This window comes from Mixophyes fleayi, chromosome 1 (genome assembly GCF_038048845.1).
Source record: "Mixophyes fleayi isolate aMixFle1 chromosome 1, aMixFle1.hap1, whole genome shotgun sequence".
NCBI classification, from domain to species: domain Eukaryota; kingdom Metazoa; phylum Chordata; class Amphibia; order Anura; family Limnodynastidae; genus Mixophyes; species Mixophyes fleayi.
In genome coordinates, this window is record NC_134402.1 from 462,226,353 (window position 1) to 462,250,769 (window position 24,417).

At 47.1% G+C, this 24,417-nt stretch overlaps 1 protein-coding gene across 5 annotated transcripts in view; it reads left to right on the forward strand.

Moving 5' to 3' along the window:
* The window catches only part of GBA2 (glucosylceramidase beta 2), a 103,074-nt gene that overhangs the window by 2,980 nt on the left and 75,677 nt on the right, over positions 1-24,417 (forward strand). For 3 of the 5 annotated variants that reach the window (XM_075187392.1, XM_075187395.1, XM_075187396.1), the window contains exon 3: positions 19,910-19,961. The exons of 1 other annotated variant lie outside the window; for it this stretch is intronic. The gene's annotated coding sequence lies outside the window, so the exon portion shown is untranslated. Of the gene's footprint in view, positions 1-2,826; positions 3,010-19,909; positions 19,962-24,417 lie in introns of those variants that run through there. One more of the 5 variants, XM_075187397.1, reaches the window with a different exon arrangement.

Consider the following 24,417-nt stretch of genomic DNA (forward strand, 5'->3'; position numbering starts at 1 on the left):
ACATGCGAGAGGCCCGGAGGGAACAGTACAGGAGAGAGGTCCGGAGGGACCAGTACAGACGAGAGATCCAGAGGGAACAGAACAAACGAGAACTTGGTGGGAACAGTACAGACGAGAGGCCGGTGGGAACAGTACAGACGAGAGATCCGGAGGGAACAGTACAGGCGAGAGGCCCGGAGGGAACAGTACAGGCGACAGGCCCGGAGGGAACAGTACAAGTGACAGGCCCGGAGGGAACAGTACAGATGACAGGCCCGGAGGGAACAGTACAGACGAGAGGCCCGGAGGGAACAGTACAGACGAGAGGCCCGGAGGGAACAGTACAGGCGAGAGGCCCGGAGGGAACAGTACAGGCGACAGGCCCGGAGGGAACAGTACAGGCGACAGGCCCGGAGGGAACAGTACAGACGAGAGGCCGGTGGGAACAGTACAGACGAGAGGCCCGGAGGGAACAGTACAGACGAGAGGCCGGTGGGAACAGTACAGACGAGAGGCCCGGAGGGAACAGTACAGACGAGAGGCCGGTGGGAACAGTACAGGCGACAGGCCCGGAGGGAACAGTACAGACGAGAGGCCCGGAGGGAACAGTACAGACGAGAGGCCCGGAGGGAACAGTACAGACGAGAGGCCCGGAGGGAACAGTACAGACGAGAGGCCCGGAGGGAATAGTACAGACGAGAGGCCGGTGGGAACAGTACAGGCGACAGGCCCGGAGGGAACAGTACAGACGAGAGGCCGGTGGGAACAGCACAGACGAGAGGCCCGGAGGGAACAGCACAGACGAGAGGCCCGGAGGGAACAGTACAGACGAGAGGCCCGGAGGGAATAGTACAGGCGAGAGGCCGGTGGGAACAGTACAGACGAGAGGCCCGGAGGGAACAGTACAGGCGACAGGCCCGGAGGGAACAGTACAGACGAGAGGCCGGTGGGAACAGTACAGACGAGAGGCCCGGAGGGAACAGTACAGACGAGAGGCCGTTGGGAGCAGTACAGATGAGAGATCCGGAGGGAACAGTACAGGCGACAGGCCCGGAGGGAACAGTACAGGCGACAGGCCCGGAGGGAACAGTACAGGTGACAGGCCCGGAGAGAACAGTACAGACGAGAGGCCGGTGGGACCAGTACAGACGAGAGGCCCGGAGGGAACAGTACAGACGAGAGGCCCGGAGGGAACAGTACAGACGAGAGGCCGTTGGGAACAGTACAGATGAGAGATCCGGAGGGAACAGTACAGGCGACAGGCCCGGAGGGAACAGTACAGGCGACAGGCCCGGAGGGAACAGTACAGGTGACAGGCCCGGAGGGAACAGTACAGACGAGAGGCCCGGAGGGAACAGTACAGACGAGAGGCCCGGAGGGAACAGTACAGACGAGAGGCCCGGTGGGAACAGTACAGGCGACAGGCCCGGAGGGAACAGTACAGGCGAGAGGCCCGGAGGGAACAGTACAGATGAGAGGCCGGTGGGAACAGTACAGGCGACAGGCCCGGAGGGAACAGTACAGACGAGAGGCCCGGAGGGAACAGTACAGACGAGAGGCCAGTGGGAACAGTACAGGCGACAGGCCCGGAGGGAACAGTAGAGACGAGAGGCCGGTGGGAACAGTACAGACGAGAGGCCCGGAGGGAACAGTACAGACGAGAGGCCCGGAGGGAACAGTACAGACGAGAGGCCGGTGGGAACAGTACAGGCGAGAGGCCCGGAGGGAACAGTACAGACGAGAGGCCCGGAGGGAACAGTACAGACGAGAGGCCGGTGGGATCAGTACAGGCGAGAGGCCCGGAGGGAACAGTACAGACGAGAGGCCGGTGGGAACGGTACAGATGAGAGATTGGAGGGAACAGTACAGACGAGATTGTGGGTACAGTACAGACGAGAGACCGGTGGGAACAGTACAGATGAGAGAATGGAGAGAACAGTACAGATGAGAGGTCTTTAGAGAATCCTTAATTACTAAAACCTCTTCCTCACCGGTTTTACCCTCACTTGATTTTTCTCTCTACAATCTATCCTGAATCCCGCGCTCTTCAGCTGCTGCACCACTCTGTAGCTCCCTATTTCCTCCAGAATTCAATTAAAATTTCTCACCCTTACCTGCAAAGTTCTCGCGCTTCCCCTCAGTACATCTCTGGTCTTGTCAAACTATACACCCCACTACGCATCCGACCTGCCCCTCTCCTTCCCTCTTATAACGCCCTTTCATTCTTGTTTCCAAGAACTTTCACAAGTTGCTCCACTCCTCTGGAACTTCTCACCATCCCTACGGACTCGCTCCATCTTAAAAGCTTTTAAACGGTCCCTCATGCCTGACTAACCTACCTTCTCCTAGACCCACATTTCCACTCCACTCACAACATCCACCTTGTGCTCCTACTGTCTCTAACTGTCCCCTTCCTCTAAAGTATAAATTCTCATGGGCAGGATCTTTCCTATGTCTCTTGTCTGTTTATTTACCTTGTTTGCCCTATTGATATTCTACCCTACATATTTAGTGTGAGAGCTACACTGATTGTTTAGTCATTCACACAGAACTTGTTATGTGTTACCTGTAATTGCTCAAGTGTAACTCATACTTGGATCTTGTATCATACATCTGCTGTTATATTTAGTTGTATTTAATACCTGAAATACTTCTTACTCACATACATATATTTATTACTCACCTACCTGGAATTTTTATGTGTGTTCTGATACCTATAATTGCTGAAGTATTACTCATAATTGGGTTTTGTGCCACATATTTGCAATTATGTTTAATTATATTAATTACTATAGTTGTGTGTATTCATGTATCTGTATGGCACACAGCGCTGCGTGACCTGGTGCACCCTGTACATAAACAGTGATTGCTAGGAGTAGAAACAACTCACTAGAGAGTTTAGTGGCATCGGTAGAGCAGTAAGGGGAGAACAGCAAAGACCAGTGGGAACAATACTGGCGGGAGATAGCAAAGGTTTGAAGTCACCAAGAGAGGGACCTGTACATCAATTGTTTGTTCACCAAAAAGGAGGTAATGGTCAAAATGAAATGTTTCTCATTAATATGCTATTTAAATCATTCTTGGGCAATTTTGCTGATGGGATACTGTGGCCGGATCAGTAAGAAATAAGATATCGTATACATTTATTTCAATTAGTGGCTCAGTGCGGAGATGTATATAATTGATTTCTAATTGTATATAATTGTATTTGAAATGTATTGATTTCTGAGTAGTATGTCATGTTGATCAACTTGTTTTTGTAACATTTTTGAAGAAAGAAAAGGCCATGTTAATTAAGCTTTTGATCTAAAAGTGACTGTGGCTGGATCACTTACAAATAACTCATTGTATAAATTTATTTAAAGGAAACAGCGCAGGGCACTTATTTATATCATTGCAACTGTACTGATTTTATTATATCGAGTGGTACTTTGTATAGGAAGTGCATTAATTTCTGAGGTATTTATTTGTAACTTCTGAGAGAGGAAGTCATGGTTGGATTTGTATAACTTTTCTAAAGAAAGTCCCTCATATTATTTAGACCTTTTTATCTCGGTGGCCAACACATCTGGTCAGCCTGTGTACACAGCAGGGGAGGGGGGGGGGGTGCTGCCTCTCTGTCTGTGAGGCAGCGGCCCCCTGCCTGCCTGCATCTCAGATCCTTTCTGAATAATGCTCACAGAAGGTTTTTGGGATATAGCATATAAGTGTACATTTTGTTAACTTGGCATTGCATTTAAATCCATGTTTTGGGAAACATATTGCATCCTGATACTAAAAATAACTCAGATTTCTTGTGGCCAGAAAAGAGTTCAGGGTGCTGAACCCCCTTGGTAGGCTGTGTCCAAAGCTGTATAAAACTGCACTGTTTTGTACTGGAATGTATCATTATTGTTCCATCTGACCTGACCACTGGTACTTTTAATCAGTGTGACTGTAAATAAACATCACTTGCTTCAAGACCTGCTTGACAACTTCTTTGCCCAGTGTGATAGGCCAGGGGAAATCCATCCACAGCAACCCTGATCTGAAGGCACGAGGTCTGGGGTACCAGCCCAGATGCACAAGCAAGGGGGTACACTAGCAGCGACAGTTACCCAGAAGAAGGCGCTTAGAAGCCTAGTGGTGGCAGCAGCAAAAGCCCCTTCTACTGCGGTTAGAGAACGCATTTGGGAGAAGGGACGGTGGAAAGTCAAGCCCAGGAGGTCCATTCTGTCACAACGAGTATCTGCAAGTATTTCATAGGACCTGCAGGCGACACGCTGTACCCAGAGTGAAATGAGTCAAACGTTTGTTGCCAACGCTGGAAGGACGTCCAGTGGATGCCTACCATGGAATGCTCCCAGAGGACTGTGATATAGTAAATAGGGCCCTCCTTAATCAGTACACTATTACCTCAGACACCTACTGACACAAGTTTGGGACCTTGCCAAGAACCTCCACGCCACCCATGAGGTGTTTGTCAATGTGCTGCATGAGTGCGCCAGGAAGTGGGTGCGTGAGCTGGAACCCAGACCGTGGAGGAGGTAATAGACTTAATGTACCAAGTGCAGTTTTACCACCGGTGCACTCCAGAGGTGGAAGAATCGGTGCTGGACAGCAAGCCAGCAACCTTGGAAGAAGCCGCCCAGTTGACGGATCAATATGTGATGGTTAGGCCACACTCCAGGTTACCAGCCAACCCCAAAGGACTGTATAATCAGGAGGACACCCCTCTTCTACTCACCCCCAAAACCAAGCATCCAGCCATTTGAGTACCTCTCGCCAGCCACTGCCCTGCCCTGTCCCTGGGAGTTCTCAGAGACCACTGGATCCCAGGCTGGAGAAGAAGTGCTATGCCTGTGGGAAAACTGGTAAACTGAGGATGAAGTATCCCACAATCGCAGCGCCCCAGACTTGACTGTTTAATCGGTGAAGGTATGCCTCTATTGACTGTTTTCACCCCTGCCAGCCCAATGGCGTGTGGCATGATAGTCAGCGACTTAACGGGAAGAGTCACTTGTTTGACCTAAAGACCCCTCCAGAAACATGTGGAGGAACCTGCAGTCAGTACAAGTGGGACCCCTGCTGGAAAAAAGACTTAGAAACTCGGGTTCCTCAATCACTTTAGTGATCACCCATCTTATTGATCCTGTTGCAGTATTACAGGATTGCACTGCCAAAGTTACTGGGGCAGATGGACTGGAAAGGGTAGTGCCTGTAGCAAGGGTCTATCTGGACTGGGAAGATGGCGAGGAGTTGTCAGATGTTGCTGTTATGGATGGCCTCCCAACCAATGTGATCTGGGACAACAATGCTGGGGTTGGAATTGTGACCAGAATTATTTATGACCTGGAGCCAAGTGGCCAGACTACAGTCTTCAGGATCTCTGCCTGCACCACTCAGCCCCTCAAGCAATCACAGCCTCACTTAACCCAGAGGAAAAGACTCAAGCTGCTAGATTTTCAGGAACCAACCAGCTCTTTACCACGTCCCCTTGCAGTGCAGAGGATGCCAGCTGATGCTCCAGCCCCTAGCAGTTTACCAGCTCTGGTGGGGAGTATACCTGATCACAATAACCTCCTTTTCATTGACCGCACTTTGACTGACCCTAGTAACCCTTACATAGACCCCCCTGCATTGTCTCTCGACTGACAGTAGTGATGGCCGCAGGAATGAGTTCAGTGCAGCTTATCTCTCTAATCCCTCTCTGGAAGGGATAAAGCTGACAGTGACCTTTCAGAGATGTAGGTGGGAAGTGTGACCTGGTAAAAAGGGTTGCTGCACCAGGTAGCCAGGAAGTTAGATGGGGATAGTCCAGTCTGGAAACAAGTTCAGCTGGTGGTCCCACTGATCTTTTGCACGCATTTGTTGTCGGTTGGCTACGACATCCCTGTGGCTGGGCACCGTGGGAGGGACCAAATACTGAAGCGCCTGACAGAACTTTTTCTGGCCTACACTAAATCCTGTGATGTGCATCAGCGAATTGAGCGCTTCAGTGCTCCCCTCCTGTCCTTAGTGGCTGTGGAAATAGTAGGACCACTACCTGAGCCTTGTAGATTGTGGAAGAAATACATCCTCACTGTGGTGCCCTGAGGCTGTAGCTCTGTCCTTCATAACTGCAGAAATGGAAGCGAACGCGCTGCTAGGAATCTATAGCAGAGTAGGTTTTTCCAGCGAGATCTTGACCGTTCAAGGGACGCAGTTAATGAGTGACCTGGTTCAGTGTCTCTAGGCAAAGTACTGAGCCAGGCAGCTCAGTGTCGCCCCCATCATCCCCAGACTATTGGATTTTGTGACTGGTTCAATGGCACTCTGAAGCATATGCTATGGGCATATGTATCTTCAGAGGTGGGGGACTGGGAACACTATCTGCCACACCTCCTGTTGGCTTATTGGGAGCTGCTGCAGGAGTCTACGGCTTCTCCCCTTTCTAATTACTGTATAGCTGCAGAGTCCAGAGACCTCTTGACCTGATCCGGGAATCTTGGGAAAAGTAATTAGACCCAGGATGTCTCTGCAGTGGAGTTAGAGAATCTCAAGGGGCTAGCGCAAGCTAGCCTAGCGGAAGGACAGACCAAGCTGAAGACTTGGTATGGTCAGGGTACGCGCCAGAGTTTTTGAGGGTCGGCAGAAGGTAGTTGTTCTGATGCTCACATGTCAGCTCCAGGCTGCCTGGGCTGGACTGTACACGGTCTCAAAACCCCTAAGTGACATCACCTATGTTGTGTCATTTTAATAGCATCAATAGGTGGCAGCAGACCTACCACATAAACATGCTTCAGGCATACCACGAGCGTGTAGAGTCAAATAGTGGTGGTTTACTGCTTACCTATGGAGGCACAAGGAAGAGATTGTCACTCACCGGACTGTGAGTGCTTCTTCCCGGACATTTAGGAACCGTGGCCGTCCTCCATCCTGAGGGACTGCGCATGCGCAGCCCTTTCTAATCCTTCAGTGTATGTTCCTTTAACTTAATTGGCAGATCAGGCAACACTCCCTATATTAAGCACCTGTGGTCAATACCACGTTGCCTGATCTTGGAGTCTCATTCCCCATGAGTCTCTGAAGGTGTTCCTGTGTTTCCTCGTTTATTCAGCGCTGCTGATTCCTGTGGTTTCCAAACCACTTCTACCTCTGTGGTTTCCAAACCACTGCTACTACTGTGGTTCCCATACCACTTCTACCTTTCTGTGTATCATCGTGACTGTTAGCTGATTCCTATCCGCTGCCTCCGTGCACTACAGTCTTCTAACCACTTCAACTCTACCATATATTATTGTGACTGTTAGCTGATTCCTATCGCTGCCTCCGTGCACTACAGTCTTCAATCCACATTCACTCACCTGTTCATCATCGTGACTGTTAGCTGATTCCTATCCGCTGCCTCCGTGCACTACAGTCTTCAACCTGCAACTCGTCTGTGTTTCATCATCGTGACTGTTAGCTGATTCCTATCCGCTGCCTCCGTGCACTACAGTCTTCAACCTGCAACTCGTCTGTGTTCCATCGTGACTGTTTGGCTGATTCCTATCCGCTGCCTCTGTGCGCTTCAGTCTTCAGTTCAACTCAACTCTCCCGTGTTTCCTCGAGACTGCTGCCACTACTGCTATCCGCTACTCTCCGTGATCAACAGTTCCAGTTCAACTCTGCTCTCCCGTGTCCCATCGTTATTGCACCTGCTGGTTGCTATTGGCTACCTCCGTGTGTCCGCAGAGACCTGCTGCTGCTACTCCTCAGCTCTACTCATCCATCTACTGCTGATCCGCTCTCCACGCTTTCCTGTGTTCCCGCTGGTCTATACCCGCCTGTTAGCATTGGATTCGTGTCTCTCTACTTACCTCTCTGCTAGACCATCGCCATTCTCCAGGGTCCTCCAGGAGTCCAGTTCCACGCTCTACTGATTCCTGTATATTTGTTTCCCTGCTGGTCTACCTACCTGTGCGCTGCACCTACTAGACCACCGCTTCACCCATCCAGGGACTTTGCATCCTGCCGGCCTCCTGCCGTTCAGGTATCTCTGCACTCCTGTCTGACTGCCTGCTTCTGAACCACGGTATGCATACTTCTCATTGACTGTGCTGGTGTATTGCATATCTTGCTGGACTGTGTTGGTTCTCCTCTGGAGTTTGCTATCCGCTGAGTCTATTGCCATCATTGACTGTGTTATCTCGTGCTGGATTACTTCAAGAGACTTTCTATTATGGCAGTGCTGTTCAGTCATATATATATATATATATATATTGTGCATATTACTGTGGATCAAGTTTAAGGTGCCCGTGTATATCTTGTGTTGCAGTCTCTCCCCGTGCACCTCCTCACATATATATTCAGTGGTACAACTTGCTAGAGGCAGACCACTGATCCCTGTTTCCGGTATCACCTGTTCCAGTATCCTCTCACATAGCAGTGGTACAACTTGCTAACGCAGACCACTGACTCCCCGGATACCTCCACTTGGATTCCATTCCTTCACTCAGACAGCGGTACAACTTGCTATCCGCAGACCGCTGACTCTCATCACCTCCTCGTCTCTGTTGGACATTCCTCCTCACTATAGCAGTGGTACAACTTGCTACTGCAGACCACTGACTACCTTCACGTGTCCTTTGTCCATACAGTTCCTCGTGTATTATTACCTCCATATTGCCAGTGCTGCTAGTCATAGACTTTCTTGAGCATCTCATCATCTGCTATTTCCTGTTCCGTGATCAACCTGCTACCAGAGTACCATATTACCACCTATACTGCTCTGGTAAGCCTATCACCTGGTGATCCCTGGGTAAAGACTCCTAGTGCCCGTGACAGTAAGATCAGGCCATGACAGACCCAGATACGGAACCTACCGCTAAAGAGATGCTGCAGCATCTGGTCAGCCGTGTGGAGCAACAGGATGCTCGCCAACAGCTGTTACTTCAATGTTACCAATCGTTAACCTCCCAAGGAACATCTGGACAGACTGTTACAGCTAATATTGAAGCTCCTGTGCTTTCCTCCGTTCCCCAGTGCCATCCCAGGTGTCTACAGCTCCCACGCTTCACCTGCCTACTCCGTCAAAGTACGATGGAGACCCCAAAACTTGTAGGGGTTTCCTTAAACAATGTTCAGTCCATTTTGAGCTCCAACCTCAAAATTTTTCTACCCATCGTTCCAGAGTGGCCTATCTTATCTCATTGTTTTCTGGACAAGCCCTGGCTTGGGCCTCCCCTCTGTGGGAAAGAAACGATCCAATTCTACAAGATAGTGCCAAATTCATTTCTACGTTCCGAAGTGTGTTCGATGAACCAGGTCATGTGACCTCCGCTGCTTCCAGCATTCTTCGTTTACGACAAGGTTCTCATACAGTAGGCCAGTACGTCATTCAATTTAGGATCTTAGCCTCTGAACTTCAGTGGAACACTGAAGCATTAGTTGCCGCCTTCTGGCAGGGGCTCTCCGATAAAATTAAAGATGCACTGACTACCCAAGAGCTTCCTTCGTCACTAGAAGATTTGATCTCTCTTTGCCATCGTGTAGATATGAGATTTCGTGAAAGAGAGTCTGAGAAAACAACTGCTGTTAAAGCACCTCTTCGTTCAACCCCTCAATTTCGTCCAGCTTCACCCTCTGTGATTCCCATGGAGATAGGACGTTCCAAATTATCTTCAGAGGAGAGGAAACGAAGAGTAAAGAATAGACTCTGTATCTATTGTGCTGATTCCACGCATATGCTCAGCTCTTGCCCTAAGAGATCGGGAAATGCCAGGCCCTAACTAGTTCTGGAGAGGTGAAGTTAGGGTCCCTGGAGTCCTCTCCATCGTCTATGAAATCTAAAGTCTGCGCTTTTGATGTTACGATTTCCTTTGCTACCAAATCCTTTGAGTCACAGGCATTGATTGATTCCGGAGCAGCAGGAAATTTCATTTCTAAATCACTAGTGAATCAATGGTCCCTACCAGTGATTACTTTAAAAACACCCATTACTGTGACGGCTATAGATGGATCACGTCTCATCAATGGTCTCATCACCCAGAGTACGTCTCCAGTAACGCTTCAGATTGGTGTACTACACCATGAAAAAATTTCGTTTTTAATTCTTCCAGTTACGACAAGTCCGATTGTCTTAGGCCTTCCATGGCTTCAGTGTCACTCTCCCCAGATTGACTGGCGCACCCCTCAAGTTACGTCTTGGGGGTCTGAATGTCACCATCGTTGCCTTTCCCAAGTTATTCCTCTTAAAGTACAGCAATCTTCCATCTCGTCTTCCTCCCCGGGACTCCCTCCTCAGTATGCTTCATTTGCCGATGTGTTTGATAAAGCTCAGTCTGAACGTCTTCCTCCTCATCGTTCTTGGGATTGTCCGATCGACCTTCTACCTGGCAAGACTCCTCCCAGGGGTCGGGTCTATCCACTCTCGTTACCTGAGACTCAAGCCACATCTGAGTACATACAGGAGAATCTCCAGCGTGGGTTTATTCGACCTTCCACCTCTCCCGCTGGAGCTGGATTCTTCTTCGTCAAAAAGAAGGATGGATCACTACGCCCTTGCATAGATTTTCGTGGACTCAACGCCATTACTATCAAGAATCGGTATCCCATTCCGCTGATCACTGAGCTATTCGATCGCATCAAGGGAGCTCGGATATTTACTAAGTTGGATCTTCGTGGTGCCTACAATTTAATTAGAATCCGTTCCGGTGACGAATGGAAGACTGCGTTCAACACCAGAGATGGGCATTACGAATATTTAGTAATGCCTTTCGGGCTGTGTAATGCCCCCGCTGTTTTCCAAGGCTTCATCAATGAGATCTTTCGGGACTTATTATATGTATGTGTCATTGTCTACCTGGACGACATATTGATCTTTTCACAGGACCTGCCTTCTCATCACCAACATGTGGCAGAGGTCCTCTCCAGACTACGGAAAAATTCATTGTTCTGTAAATTGGAAAAATGTGCATTCGAGTTGTCCCAGATTCCATTCTTGGGGTATATAGTTTCCGGAGTTGGCCTGAAGATGGATCCAGACAAAGTAAATGCTGTATTACATTGGCCCCAGCCAACTACTCTTCGTGCTATCCAGCGTTTTTTAGGTTTTGCCAATTACTATAGACGCTTCATTCAAGACTTTTCATCCATTGCATCTCCTATTGTGGCCCTGACTCGGAAAGGGGCTAATACTAAGCAATGGTCATCTGAGGCTCTCCAAGCCTTTCAAATTCTCAAAGAGTCCTTCTCGTCTGCTCCCATTCTTCGACAGCCTGATGTGACACTCCCCTTCTTCCTAGAAGTAGATGCCTCTAATGTGGGCTTAGGAGCCATTCTCTCCCAACGCTCGGAGCAACAAAAATTACATCCTTGTGCCTTCTACTCTCGGGGTCTTCTGCCCGCAGAGAAAAATTATACAATCGGGGACAAGGAGTTGCTGGCCATCAAAGCTGCATTAGAGGAATGGAGATACTTGTTGGAAGGAGCTCGCCATCCGGTGACGATCTTCACGGATCATAAGAACTTGTCATATCTGCAATCTGCCCAATGCTTGAACCCTCGTCAAGCAAGATGGTCTCTTTTCTTTTCCCGTTTTGAATTAATTATAACCTTCAAACCAGCCGCTAAGAACAAGAAAGCTGACGCTCTATCTCGAGCTTTTGTGACGTCCTCTGATGTAGAAGAGGTTCCCAACCATGCTATTCTAGACCCCAAATGTATTTTACTGGCTGCCTCATCCACCAAAATGCTGCCATTTGGGAAGACCCTCGTGCCTCCTACTCTGAGGAGGAAAATCCTTTCGTGGTTCCATGCCTCTCGTTTTTCTGGACACGCCGGTGAACACAAGACCTTTGAGATTCTCTCTCGAAGTTACTGGTGGCCTTCAATGAGGAGAGACGTCAAAGAGTTTATTGCTTCCTGTGATTTATGTTCTCAGTTCAAATCCTCCCGCAGAACTCCAGCAGGGTTGCTGCGACCACTACCCATTCCGTCCAAGCCTTGGACCCATATTAGTATGGATTTCGTTACTGATTTGCCACCAAGTAAGAATCACAATACTATTTGGGTAGTGGTAGACAGATTTTCGAAGATGGCTCATTTCGTCCCTCTGTCTGGTTTGCCTTCCTCGTCTACTCTGGCTGAACATTTCAATAAAGAAATCTTCCGCATCCATGGATGTCCGTCTGAGATTGTGTCAGATAGAGGAGTACAATTCGTTTCCAGATTCTGGCGGGCCCTTTGTAAAACCTTGGGCATACGATTAGCACTCTCATCTTCTTACCATCCGCAATCTAACGGACAAACGGAACGAGTTAATCAAGATCTTGAGACTTTTATAAGGATGTTCTCTTCAGCCAATCAAGACAACTGGGTAGAATTGCTTCCTTGGGCTGAATTCGCCCATAACAACATGTACCATGAGTCATCATCCAAAACTCCATTCTTTGTGGTCTACGGTCACCATCCGTCTTTTCCGGAATTTCCTGCCCTCCCGCCCACCCAAGTTCCTGCTGTGGAAACTGCTTGTCAGACCTTCAAAAATATCTGGTCTCAGGTCAAAACCTGTTTAAAGAAGACATCTAACAAATATAAGTCTTTCGCAGATAAGAAGAGGCGGGCTATTCCACCACTAAAAATTGGTGATCGTGTCTGGTTATCTACCAAAAATATTCGTTTGAAGGTTCCATCTATGAAATTCGCCCCTCGTTTTATTGGTCCATATAGGATCATTCAAGTTATCAATCCAGTATGTGTTAAACTTCTTCTTCCTAAGAATCTTCGGATTTCCAATGCCTTCCATGTGTCCTTGCTCAAACCTCTCATCATCAACCGTTTCTCGACTCCTCCCTCAGCACCGCAGCCAGTTCAAGTTCATCAGGAGGAGGATTTCGAGATTACTGAGGTATTGGATGCAAAAATTTCGCGAGGAGTTCTCCGTTTCCTCGTTCATTGGAAGGGCTTTGGTCCTGAGGAGCGCTCATGGATCAAAGCTGAAGATCTTAATGCTCCTGCCCTTCTGAAGAAGTTTTATTTCAAAAATCCGGACAAGCCCGGTTCCAGGCGTTCTGTGCCCACCTTTAAAAAAGGGGGTACTGTCACTCACCGGACTGTGAGTGCTTCTTCCCGGACATTTAGGAACCGTGGCCGTCCTCCATCCTGAGGGACTGCGCATGCGCAGCCCTTTCTAATCCTTCAGTGTATGTTCCTTTAACTTAATTGGCAGATCAGGCAACACTCCCTATATTAAGCACCTGTGGTCAATACCACGTTGCCTGATCTTGGAGTCTCATTCCCCATGAGTCTCTGAAGGTGTTCCTGTGTTTCCTCGTTTATTCAGCGCTGCTGATTCCTGTGGTTTCCAAACCACTTCTACCTCTGTGGTTTCCAAACCACTGCTACTACTGTGGTTCCCATACCACTTCTACCTTTCTGTGTATCATCGTGACTGTTAGCTGATTCCTATCCGCTGCCTCCGTGCACTACAGTCTTCTAACCACTTCAACTCTACCATATATTATTGTGACTGTTAGCTGATTCCTATCGCTGCCTCCGTGCACTACAGTCTTCAATCCACATTCACTCACCTGTTCATCATCGTGACTGTTAGCTGATTCCTATCCGCTGCCTCCGTGCACTACAGTCTTCAACCTGCAACTCGTCTGTGTTTCATCATCGTGACTGTTAGCTGATTCCTATCCGCTGCCTCCGTGCACTACAGTCTTCAACCTGCAACTCGTCTGTGTTCCATCGTGACTGTTTGGCTGATTCCTATCCGCTGCCTCTGTGCGCTTCAGTCTTCAGTTCAACTCAACTCTCCCGTGTTTCCTCGAGACTGCTGCCACTACTGCTATCCGCTACTCTCCGTGATCAACAGTTCCAGTTCAACTCTGCTCTCCCGTGTCCCATCGTTATTGCACCTGCTGGTTGCTATTGGCTACCTCCGTGTGTCCGCAGAGACCTGCTGCTGCTACTCCTCAGCTCTACTCATCCATCTACTGCTGATCCGCTCTCCACGCTTTCCTGTGTTCCCGCTGGTCTATACCCGCCTGTTAGCATTGGATTCGTGTCTCTCTACTTACCTCTCTGCTAGACCATCACCATTCTCCAGGGTCCTCCAGCAGTCCAGTTCCACGCTTTACTGATTCCTGTATATTTGTTTCCCTGCTGGTCTACCTACCTGTGCGCTGCACCTACTAGACCACCGCTTCACCCATCCAGGGACTTTGCATCCTGCCGGCCTCCTGCCGTTCAGGTATCTCTGCACTCCTGTCTGACTGCCTGCTTCTGAACCACGGTATGCATACTTCTCATTGACTGTGCTGGTGTATTGCATATCTTGCTGGACTGTGTTGGTTCTCCTCTGGAGTTTGCTATCCGCTGAGTCTATTGCCATCATTGACTGTGTTATCTCGTGCTGGATTACTTCAAGAGACTTTCTATTATGGCAGTGCTGTTCAGTCATATATATATATATATATATATATTGTGCATATTACTGTGGATCAAGTTTAAGGTGCCCGTGTATATCTTGTGTTGCAGTCTCTCCCCGTGCACCTCCTCACATATATATTCAGTGGTACAACTTGCTAGAGGCAGACCACTGATCCCTGTTTCCGGTATCACCTGTTCCAGTATCCTCTCACATAGCAGTGGTACAACTTGCTAACGCAGACCACTGACTCCCCGGATACCTCCACTTGGATTCCATTCCTTCACTCAGACAGCGGTACAACTTGCTATCCGCAGACCGCTGACTCTCATCACCTCCTCGTCTCTGTTGGACATTCCTCCTCACTATAGCAGTGGTACAACTTGCTACTGCAGACCACTGACTACCTTCACGTGTCCTTTGTCCATACAGTTCCTCGTGTATTATTACCTCCATATTGCCAGTGCTGCTAGTCATAGACTTTCTTGAGCATCTCATCATCTGCTATTTCCTGTTCCGTGATCACCCTGCTACCAGAGTACCATATTACCACCTATATTGCTCTGGTAAGCCTATCACCTGGTGATCCCTGGGTAAAGACTCCTAGTGCCCGTGACAGAGATCCACTCCCTGACCTCCTCGCGGACACCAGAGGTGAAACTGGTGTATAGGAGGTGTGCTGAGATGAGCCGTTGAGTGCCTGCAAAAGGGGAGAAGTTTGAGGCAGTGCTGCGGCCCCTTGCAACTCAGTTTAGTAGGAAGACCAGACATATTTCCTTGGTGATGCACCATGTTGACACTGCTGAGTATAGGCCAATTAGGCATTCCACTTATCGGGTCTCACCAGAGGCCATGGAGTGTATATACAGGGAGGGGCAGCAGATCCTTGAGCTATGAGCTTGAGCAATGTGTCATTCAGCCGTCGCACAGTCCCCGGGCAGCCTCTGTTCTATTGGTTCCCAAGCAGGACAAGACAGTAAGGTTTTGCATAGACTGGGCAGATCTGTCCATCCAAACAGACAAATGTCAGAAGTACAGTACCTGGGGCATCGTGTGGGGGAGGAAGGCTTAAGTCAGAACCAACTAAGGTAGAGGCTATCCATAACAACTCAGAAACAAGTACTGGCCTTGTTAGGTACCACAGACATTTTGTCCCAGACTTTAATACTATAGTGAAGCCCCTGATGGATCTCATTAAGAAGAAACTCCCCAAATTATCGAACTGGACACCCGCTTGTGAGCTGGCATTTCAGTCGTTAAAGGAAGCCCTGGTTCATGCTCAAGTACTGTTAACACTCAATTTTGACAAGGACTTTATTGTGAAAACTTACATGTCACAGTTCAGACTTGGAGCAGTACTTAGCCAGGTGTGGCCAGCCACACTGTGGTCTGTTTGGAAAGGGAACTGCTAACCTGAGAGGTGAGATATGGCACTATTGAAAAAGATGTTTGCCTATTGTTTGGAAGATAAAGAACTTCAACCTTATTTGTATGGCCGACACTCCACAGTGGTGACTGATCACAACCCTTTAAAGTGGCTACAACACACCTTAGGAGAGAATGTCAGACTTGTGGTGGAGCAAGCAAGGAAAGGCCCACAGCATAGGGAATGGACTGTCCCGGCAGGAAGAGCCCTGTAACCCCAAGAGACTGGAACCAGGAGCCAAGTTGTGGAAACATGGACAGGTAGCAGTGTGGCCTGATAACTTAGAAATAACTTGCTGTATAAATTTATTTCAACTAGTGGCGCAGTGAGCAAATGTAATTAATTGCAAATGTACTGATCCCATGTTAATTAAGCTTTTGATCTAAAAGTGACCAACGCATCTTTTTTTAGCCTCAATAAAGAACAGGGGGTCGTTATCCTTTATTTCCTGTGTGAGAAAGAGCTAAGGAAAATATCTGAATAATGAAACCGCAAGTAATTTGGGAAATCACAGATTGATGGAAATTTTGTTTAGTTTAAATTGTTAAATTCAAGTCTTAGAGAAAATTGCTTCCTGATGTTAAACATTGACATATCTCAGACTTGATTTTGCCAGGAACGGGCAAGTGGTTCTGGATTACCCCCTGCCAACATGTGTGCAGAAACTGTATAAAAATAGCTTTGTTTTCTATTTCAAATAGTATATATCTGTTACGAGCCGCGGTGGCTCAGCACTGCCGCAACTCGTTATGACGACCGGGGCATCACTTCCGATCCTCGTCCCGGTAGTCTCCATGGCATCGTCCCAGACGCTTCACATTTCAGCGCCGCAACCCGGCCATCTCCCATTACAGCCCTTACCCGCAAAGGGGCCGATACTACTAATTGGTCTCCCTCAGCTTTGGCTTCCTTCAAGGCGCTCAAGAATGCCTTTATCTCTGCGCCGGTTCTCCGACATCTGAATCCAGAACTGCTGTTCATAATCAAAGTAGACACTTCTGATGTTGGGGCTAGTGCAATCCTTTCGCAGAAAGATCCTTACAACCACAGACTGTACCCCTGTGCATTTTTCTCCCAAAAATTATCTCCTGCAGAAATCCACTACGATGTTGGTAGTCGGGAGTTATTGACAGTTAAGTGGGCGTTTGAAGAATGGCGGCACTGGCTTGAGGGAGCAACCCATGTAATTACGGTATACACAGACCCCAAGAATCTTCAATATATCCAATCTGCCAAAACCTTAAATTCCAGACTAGCCCGGTGGGGTCTCTTCTTCATCTGTTTTAAATTTATTATTACGTTCTGACCAGGGTCCAAAAACACAAAAGCAGATGCTTTGTCTGACAGCTTTATTGCCTCGCTTCTTCCTCTTGCTGAACCTTCCTCTATTATCCCTGCATCCGACATTGTTCTTGGCCTGACTCAGGATCTAGGCTCGATTCTTCAGGACCTTCAACATTTGACACCTCCAGCTACCCCTGTGGGCAAGTTGTTTGTACCAGATCATCTGAAAAAGACGGTCCTCACTGAATGTCATGACAATAAAACCTTGGGTCACCCTGGAGTATACAAGACTATTAAACTACTTTCTCGTTTTGTTTGGTGGCCTTTTTGTACCCGTCTGGGAATCAAACTCTGCTTGTCTTCAGGATATCAGCCACAGTCCATCGGACAAACTGAAAGGGTCAACCAATCCCTTGAGCAATTTCTTCGCTTGTATGTAACCAAATGCCATAAAGACTGGCCCACTCTGCTTCCATGGGCAGAATTTGCCTACAACAACTCATGCCACTCTTCCACTCATGTAGCTCCATTCTTCTGTAACCTTGGGTTCCATCCTCGGTCCAACTCTTTGTCTGCTCTGGAGCGCTCTAATATTCCGGGTTCTCATCTCTCCACTATCCATCTTTTACGGATATGGAAGAAAGCTCATATTGCCCTCAAACAGGACTCATTCAAGTCTAAGTATTATGCTGATCTGCATCGCGGATCATGTTCTTTTAAAGTTGGTGATAAAGGCTGGCTGTCTACACGCAACATCAGACTCAAGCAGCCCCGCAAGAAGTTAGATCCCAGATTCATTGGACCGTTTATCATTGCTAGACAGATTAACCCTGTGGCTTTCAGACCGAATCTTCCTCCTTCACTCAAGATTCCGAATACTTCCATTGCTCCTTACTAAAACCTGTTACATAGTTTCATGTGGGCTGGCTGGTACCTCATGACCACTTACTATGGATCCCGACTGCTGGATAGCGGGCAGAGCGTTGACACAGAGACGCTGGGTTCAATACAGGAAAGCCGGGGAATGGATTAGAGTGTAAGCTCTTATCTGTTGGTCACAGGATACAGAAGGTAACAGGCCATAGGCAGAATCTTCAAGCAGTAATGTTTTATTGCTCAAGAGTCCTGACAAGGACCTTTACACACTAGGTTAGTGGTACTAGTGATAATCCAGAAGTACAGATGGAAGGATACGTTACATAGTAAAACTGCTCGTTTTATACAGTTTCTGACCCACATGTTGGCAGGGTGTAACCCAGCCCCCTGATCCCTGCTGGCACCACAAGTCTGATATATTACATTCAATGTTTACTATCTGGATGTTATATATTCTCCAATATTGAATTTAACACAATTTACTTAACAAAATTCACATCACTCTGTGAAGGGAATTCAATTGGCCGCATTACTATAAAAAGTAACGTGGCGTGCACACTATTACCGTTATTACGGCACTTTCAACACCAGCTTTTTGCACACAGCTCCCTGAGCCGCTAGCAGAAGCCAGGTTGAATTCACCGTAATAACGGTAAAAGTTATCGCTACGGTAATCTGGGGGGAATTGAATTCCCCTCGTGAGTTCCTAAATTTCTTGCTGGTTGCATTATTCATGTAGTTTATCTTTTTAAGAAGACAGGATAAAAGGTAATGACTCCCTCCTGTCCATTCAGGCTGAAAGAGGTCTTGGTTACTTACAAATGAATAGGCCTAATTAGCATGAGATTAACCTTTGTCCTTGCATACAAAAACACATTTCCTCCAACATTTGCCTACTTCCTCAGAAATCAATACATTTATAATACAAAACTCAGTACAATTGTAACTATATAAATTGGTGAACTGCACCACTATGTCACGCACCAGGCTTTCAAGTCCTGTTACTTACCCCTTTGCTGTATTTCTAAGCTGTCCCTGAGGTCCGCAGGTTATGCTGTCTCAGATCTCTCTGCAAGATGTTGCCCAGTCTGTCTCCACTCCAGAGATCCCTCTAAAATTAGTACATGGGAGCTGCAATCTTGGATTCAGTTACCTACTCTCCCTCAGCCAATCATAGTGCTGCTTCAGCTCAGCTAAATGCAGCTTCCATTTAGGGGATAGGTGTTTCCACTCCAAGGTTCCATCCAAAACCAGTTCCTGGGCGCCACCATCTTGGATCCAGTCACCTGATCCCTCTTAGCCAGTCAGAGTGCTGCTTCAGCTCAGCTGACCGCAGCCTCCAATCAGGTGATAACAGTTAGTAAAATAGGACCTAATGGAGTCCTTGCCTGTTGCCAGTGCAATGTTGATTCTTCCCGGCAGTCTTCTGACAGGGCAGTCTGCAACCCGGTTCCAGTCCTGTCCAGTATTCCGGCTCCAGTCTGGTCTCCTTTGCTAAATTTGACCACCGTCTTGAGATTCTTTACTTCTTGCCATTCATATTATCTAGTCTCCTGAACGGCTACCAGACGATGTCATCTGTACCAGTCCTTTCTCTTCCGTGCAAAGCAACCTAAACAAGCCCCCCACCTTTATGCACATAGTCACAAGTTCTGCTCCAGAGACGCAACCCAGCTCAGATACAGACAGTTCCTCAGGAGTGACACACTAATTGAAATAAATTAGTGTGTAAATTTATACAATAAGTGATCACAACCACACCTTATACACTTACATCGGTGTAACTATTTTTCCTTTTGTATTGCTCATTTGTAATGTTTATAGATGTGGGCGGTGCGTTCCTCTTATTTACATCACCTCTCCTTGGAAGCAGAATGCATGAGGAATGCCGTTCTTCATGTCTGTACATTGGCAGTGGATTTTTATGAGGATTTTTTAATACTGCTTATTTGTGGTTGTATTTATAGATTGTCCTGTGTGTCTGACTCCTCAGTGAGGGATTGTCTCCGCAGCTGCCAGGTAAGGATTCTCTTCTTCTGTACTGTCATAACTACTGTGTCCTTGTGTTCTCTCAGATGGGGGGGGGGGGTTATGTCCATGCCACAGATAGCTCTCAGGTGAATCTTTAATTATGCTATGTATCACTACCTTTCTCAGAAGGGGTCTTGAATATGATAACGGGTATTACCTGCTTTGCACAGTGCTTGCTTAGTTTGGCTTTGGTAATTGGTTCAATGATCCTGGTGGCTGTGTCTGGATACACCTTCCTCCACACAGAAATGGGAAGTAATAACTTATTGTATAAATGTATCCTCATATTGACTCTGTGTTCCTGATATTACTGTGGACACGAGCCAAACGCATTTCTTTATCCAGAGTGCACAAGGGGATTCTGTGTGTGTGTCTCCTGTGTGTGGATGTGTGTTTCCCCCTGCGTGTGTGTGTCTGTCCTGTGCGTGTCTCCTGTTTGTCTGTGTCCGTCCTATGAGTCTGTACGTGTCTTCAGTGTGTCTGTATCTTGTATTTGTCTCGTGTGTGTGTATCCTATGTGTCTACCGAAGCGCAGGGTTCCTTTCACTGTCTGATATTGCCAACGACGGACAAATTCTAAGTCCACATTTATGTATTTCCGACATTTTTGCTCATGCTTCTTTGACTGGCAACCAACAGGCATATACATATGAGATAGATACATACATATGAGATAGATATATAAATATAAGATAGATACATACATATGAGTCAGATGAGAATTGTGTTTATTTACTTCTCGGTATTTCTTTTGTGTTTCTCTGATGAGATTCAATCTCCAAGCTCTGCTGCAGATATAGACAATTATCATCCCTGAATATAGAATCCTGACTCCATACAGACACCTCATCTCCTTGTTTACACCGACATATAAATGCAGCAATGTTAATTACATATTGATATTTAATTATTTTATGCATTTAACCAAAGATGATGAGTCCTCACCTTGGTCCAGTCATCACCCAACCATCGTATGTCTGATCAGCAAAACCCGAGTTCTCAATCAGTTCATCACCGTCAAGATCAAATTTTAAAGCTGTGTCCATTACAGCCTGGGAAAAAAACAGGTTGGAAAGTAACATTAGTACAGAGAATAATATACAGGAGAAAAGAAAGCAATGGAAAATGAGTCTTAAATGCTACCAGTATATATCTCACTGACCACAGAACTCTAGTCTCATGTCACCATAGAACCATGGTGAAGAGGTATCTTTTAGTGACCACATGTCCCTGAGGTAGGTGGAACTTTTGGTCATGCAGTAGTCTCGATATACTTGCAGCACAAACTTGAGGTTAAGGTCCTTCCAGTCAGCAGTGTCATGTATGATATAGGCATTGAGTTTCTGCCATGGCTCATCATCTAAGAGATGGGAAGAGAGACAAAGCAGAAATAACTGAATACAAATGAGAGTGGAAGAGGATGAAACATTACAGAAGGTGAGGAATGAGATGGAGGATGACAGAAAGTTATCTGAAAGAAAGCAATGAACACAAGTAATCAGGATACGCATACCTGGGTCTCCAACATCATGTGGAACCACATTTCTGATCTTCACAGGAGCTAAGGAGCCACTCATCAGATACCTTCTCTGCTCCAGATCCTCCTGCAGGATGGAGGCACCTGGAGAGGTAAAATATGGAAAAAAGTGGTTAGACAGAAAACAGCTTCAAGACGTAAGATAATAAAGACAGCACCAACGTGGCTAAACGCTGGGACTAGACTAATATAAAATAGTGTTATTTTAACCATGGGACCTGGTAGAACTGTCGAGCTATCGTTCTTTCTTCTTGCAAGATCTTTGCACCTGATTCTACATCAAACCTCGCTGGATCACACAGACTATCATCTACAATTCTCCATAAAACATATCCCAGATCTCTGTAATCTCGTTTTCTGATAATATTACAGCCCTGTAACCATTTAGCTATTTATATTATAAGCATTTTGGAGTCAGCTATACCATTGGCCTTTTGGCTAAGATCAAGTGTAATATCTGTTCTGATCATTTTACACAGTCCTAGTAAGGACTAGCAAAAAGCTATAAACATCCTACTGCAGAGGAAGCAAGAAGACTGAACCAGGATGGACTCAAGCCGACAGGGAGAGGCTCTGCATAACTCTGCCCTCAAAGAAGAGACCTCGATTCAAGAACGCCTCTCACCACCTTCTCAATCCAGGATCCACTCCAGGACTTGCTACCAGCAATAAATATATAGAGAAGACTACAAAGGATCTCTCTGACCCTGGCATTTCAACCTCCACTGCCCCTCCAGCAAGAGACCAAGGTAAGCACAGCTAGGTTCATCTCCAGGGAGCTCCTGCATAAGGCAGATGGTGGTCCTGAAGATAAAGTCAGTGTCACATCAATGACTGACCCCACAGAGCAAGAATATACACTGCAGCAGCGGGTAGAGGACTGCCAGAAGGTGGCCCCGCTCCGCCCTACGGTCAATGCCAACATAGTGCATGTAAAGGGAGGGGTAAGACATTTTCTGCCACCCCACACTCCCACCAAGGCCACCTCACAGGTCCTGGATGTTATGATGGATGTATAGTAAGCCAACCCGGAAGCAGAGACCAAGGAGACAGAAGTGGAGGACTTCCTGGGATTCCAAACATATCCTGTATATCCAGATGGAGATACGAGCCCTGCTACCTGGCAACCCAGCATTCAAGCCTGATGAAGATCCACCCAATAGGAGGGGTAACTAGGTGTTCTGTTGGTCCTAACTTCTTTGCTCCCAGCTAATGGCATCTTGTTCTTTATTCACCAATAATGTGCAGAGCATATGGGAACATCACCTTGACTCAGATAAGACCGGTATTCCCAGGAAAGAGAAAGAGGTCACCATGGGAGAAATCAGAGGCTACTACGGCATCCTCTATTCTCCAAAAACGAAGGACAAAGATGTGGCTAATAAATTCCTGTCAGGTATCATAAACTCTATTGATCCTGCAGTTAAAGCTTGAAAGGATGATACCCAGGCGCTGGAGTAGATACACCCCTGGTTCCTGAGCACTGTCTCTCTTTGAAGCTTTATGTATCAATGTGGTATGTCATTGGCCCGGACCTGTTGAACCTATATAAGGAGATGGTGGAATGCTTCCGTCGCTGAGGGAGGGAATGATCACGATATTATATAAGCGGAAGGGGGAAAGATACAACTTTAATAATTGGCAGCTTTTATCTCTCTCTGTCCTGAATGTGAATTACAAGATCTTGACAAACAGCTAAAGTTAGTTATCGGACAGATTGTCCAGCCCTGTGGCATTCCAGGCCACCCCATTCAGGAAAATGGTCCATAGCGTAAAGGATCTGCATGCATTCAGCTCTGGTCAGCCGTGATCAGAAGAAGGCCTTTGGTCGTGTCACACATGACTTCATGCACAGGGCACTGCAGAGATTTAGACTGGGAGAAATGTTTTCTTTTTATGTTAACCTGGTGTACCTTGATATCTACAGGTTGATGCTGGTGACCGGCTGAAAGACTGATCCCTTCTGCGGTCAGAAAAGGCTGCCCTCTTTCACCTCTTCTTTTTCTTTGTTGTATAGCGTTCTTTGCTGAGTGCACCAGACAGAATCCAGAGATCAGAACGATTATCATATGGAGACCTGATCAACGAGAGGTCAAGCTCTCACTGTATATGGAGATCTCCACTGTCTGTGGAGATCAGCATTCGATGAGAACTTGAATTCCAGATCTGCAAGTACTTCGGCCGAGCTTCTGGGGCAAGGGTCAACTGCAGGAAGTCATAGACGATGCTCTGTCATCCTCCTCTTCATTATCAGGACAGAATTCATAATGATCTTGGGAGTCTGTTTCCATGGAGAGGACGCAGCCCTGAAATGTTGAGATGAGAGACTGGTGACATTGAGAAACAAAATTGGACTGTGAAGCCTCACATACCTTCGTATCGAAGAAAAAGCACTGCTGCTGTGCAACAAGATCCTTCCCGTTCTGCAGTACACAGCCCAGGCGTGGCCACCTCTGGTTGCAGTCTGCAAAGCACCCACAAGGACAGCATCAACTGGGGCTCCAAAATAGACAAATTTAAGTGCGCAGTTATGCACAAGGAGCCCCTAAAAGGTGGGAAAGGAATTCTTGATATCCCCTCCATACTGCAGCCTTCTTCTTTTTAACGGAATCTGCCAGACTTTGTTTCATCTTATTCTTATCAAATAATAAACAACAACACTTGGGGGAAATCCCACAACAGCCAAACAGTGTTTCTGGGGTGCTCCTGATGAGGTAAGAGGTGATAACCAGATAAAATGGTCCCCCTATGGTCAGACCCCCATATGTAGGTCCCACCAATGTATTAAGAGGGAACTGGGAGCCTGGTTGGGATTAGTGAACTGTGAAGAGAATAAATGTATTTTAACACATAATGGATACAGTTTTAGTAAACGGATACTGTTAATGAAATCGTTTAGATTGCCTT